Source organism: Piliocolobus tephrosceles, chromosome 2, assembly GCF_002776525.5.
Source record: "Piliocolobus tephrosceles isolate RC106 chromosome 2, ASM277652v3, whole genome shotgun sequence".
In the NCBI taxonomy this organism is placed as follows: domain Eukaryota; kingdom Metazoa; phylum Chordata; class Mammalia; order Primates; family Cercopithecidae; genus Piliocolobus; species Piliocolobus tephrosceles.
Window position 1 is genome coordinate 158,275,866 of NC_045435.1, and position 3,115 is coordinate 158,278,980.

Genomic DNA, 3,115 nt, shown 5'->3' on the forward strand with positions numbered 1-3,115 from the left:
AGAAGATAACCCACATATAATGGGAGAAATATTTGCAAATCATATCTTTGATAAGGGACTTATACCTAGAATACATAAAGAACACTTAAAACTCAACAATAAAAAGGCTAATAACCCAATTTTTAAATGGGCAAAGGATTTGAATAAACACTTCTCCAAAGAAGATATACAAATGGTGTGTGAATTACCTCTCAATTCTTTAAAAAAGAGTAATGAGCCCTTTGTTGGGTTTGTTTCAGAAGCAGACTCTAAATTCATATCACACCTACATTGTTGATACTTAAACCACTTACAATGTTCTAGAGCTGTGGTGGTTCCAAAGTATGGCCCCCGAATCAAGGGCATCAGCACCTTCAGGAACTTGTTAGCAAACTCTCTGGCCCCGCTCTAGACCGACTGTATCGGAAACTCTGGGCTGGGACCCAGCAGCATGTGTTTTAATAAGCCCTCCAGGAGATTCTGATGCTCACTAAGCTATTAGATCCACTTCTCTGGGCCAGGAGGAGCATAAGGTCTCTTTCCTTAGAATAAGTCTGACTATACAAAATTCCTACCCATCTCCACCCTCAGGACATTGGCTGAGTCCTGTTCTTTCTTTTTCAATAAGAGGCAGGGCTACTTTGCTCTTTTCCATTCTTCTTACTCCATGCATGCTCTGCATATGGTTACCCACTCCCACCTTTCTGACTTTGTTTCTCCATATGGCCACACTGGTAGAGATGATATTCCAATATTTAGGTTTGGGGAAGCTAGGAAATCCCACTTCTTATTCATGAGATCTTAGGCACGTGGACAACTCAGTCTCTTAACAGAGGACATTGCATTGGCATGTTGGGTATATGATTCCCAATTTGTTATTGTCCCTTGGGTATACAGCTCCCTTGAAACGCTGTGGGGAAAAGAGGTGCTGTCAGGCCAGGATAGAGGCATTTCGAGTCCCTGCCTGAATGACTTCATAATAGCATCAAAACCACCCTCAACCTCTAACACCCTCCAGCATGACATTTATCATATCTCCCAGGTTTATACCATGTTTACTTTGCTTACCAGACACCTACCCTTCTTAAATAAACCTAATTAATTCATTTACTCACACCTCCACCTACATGAGCAGTATGATCAGGGAGCAGTTGTGTACACAGTCTTCATGTGCTTATTAGGGGGGTTCTGGGAAGTTGGCAGGCATAGGCAGTTGGTCTGTGGTTTCCGAGGGTCAGCAACAGAACCCTGTCGCCTTAGGCAGCATAGCTCCAGGCCTATCCCCCACAAGAAAGCAAGCCTCTTATTTAAGTGTTGATTATAGGTCACCTGCCCTCACGAGGATCATACCTGGGGCAAACAAGTGACTTTTATCAGCCATGCTCAAGGTGTATGCATATGTGTGGATATAATACATACAGAGACATGAAAATAAATCCCTCATTGGCTCCCTTCTGCAACAGAAAACAGAAATAGAGAAAATCTTAACAACTGCAAGCTCAGAGCCAAGTTATCAGAAACCAAATTAAAGCTGTTGGGTATTTTTGTTGAAACATCTCTACCTCTGAAATCTAATTTCTTGCAACTTTCCATATAGGATCCTGTGTTGTATTATTTATAAGAAAATAATATTCTGCCCTCCCTTGACAGCATTTCCAGGCTGCAGAAACCACTGCAACCATGAAGTAACAGAATAATTTTGGTAATGTTTCCATAGCTACCTTGCTTCGAAGTGAGGTTTATTCTGTTTTAAAGTCTGCTGACCTATTCGCAACCTTATTTGAAGTACTTTCAATCGAATCCCTCGTCTACCTATTATTGTCTAATGTTCTTGTGATTTCTATATTTAAGGAGGCCTTCGATGCATAAATATATGATAATCAGGCCTTATAGTTAGATATAACAATATGATTTTTTTTTTCTATTCTTTTCCGATGTGTATTCATCATGTCCCTCCCTTGCAACGCAGGGAAACCTTCCTGAGGATTTTGGAGGTAAAGGCTGTTTAAGGTACACTGGTGCCCTCTCGTGGCCACTCTGGCCTTGTGCTTTCCTTCCCAGAAACCTCTTAGACAATTGATTTTTCAAGAGGTTAATGAGAAAGTATACCTCAAAATGCCATTGCTAATTGGCATGAGTGTCCTTGTGTCTGTGTCTTTTGCCCCCTGCAGGCATGAGGGTCTGTCTGAGAAGCAATGTAACCCTGAGGGACCCAGGCCTCTGCTCCTTTCTTCCAACGCAGGCTTCATTAATAAGAAATGGGGTTCAGGGGTTAGGCCTTAGGAAGTGACCTGGGACACGCGTAAGGAAGAAGATGACAGACTAAACAACTCTCAGAAAGACCCTGAAAGGAAAAAAATCCACAGAAAGAGAAGATGGGGTTTTACCTCAAGAGAGCACAGTTTATCAAGAAAGAGAGCAAGGAACAGGTAGTACCATATGCCTTTGTAACAGCTGAAAATATAATCCCCCGTGCTGGCTCAGAAAGCATGACAAAACAATCAGTAAAATCCTAATTAACTCACTGTGACTCATTTTTATTCAATAGACATAAGAGTGGGTGAATAATTCATGGGCCCAGTATTGTCCAATAGAACTTTCTGTGATGATGGAAATGTTCTGTATCGGTGCTGTGCTATACAGTAACCACCAGCTCCTTGAGCTATTGAGCACTTGGAATGTGAATAGTGAAACCGAGGAACTGGATTTTTAATTTTATTTCATTTTGGTTACTTTAAATAGCCACATGTGGTTAGTGGCTACCATACTGGACAGCCCAGGTCTAGGGGGACAGATAACTACAATATAAGCAGAATTCATAGTATAAGCAAGTACAAATAAAGTTCCATAGTGGAAGGGGGAAATAGGGATGATCAGAAAAGTTTCGAAAAACAGGAGGCATTTGAACTAGACCTTGAAGAATGGGTTGATCTTATTAGCAGAGATGATAAGGAGAGCATTCCAGGCATCAGAAATAGCATGCACAAAGGTGTGATGTGGGAAAACTTTAAGTAAATGTTGTAGAAACAGGTGTCAAGTGTCTCAATATGTGGCTGGATGTAACATGGGAAACATTGATTGAAAGCAAGCAATATGAAGCCTTTGATGCCTCGAAGGGTATTTTGGCTAAAATCAA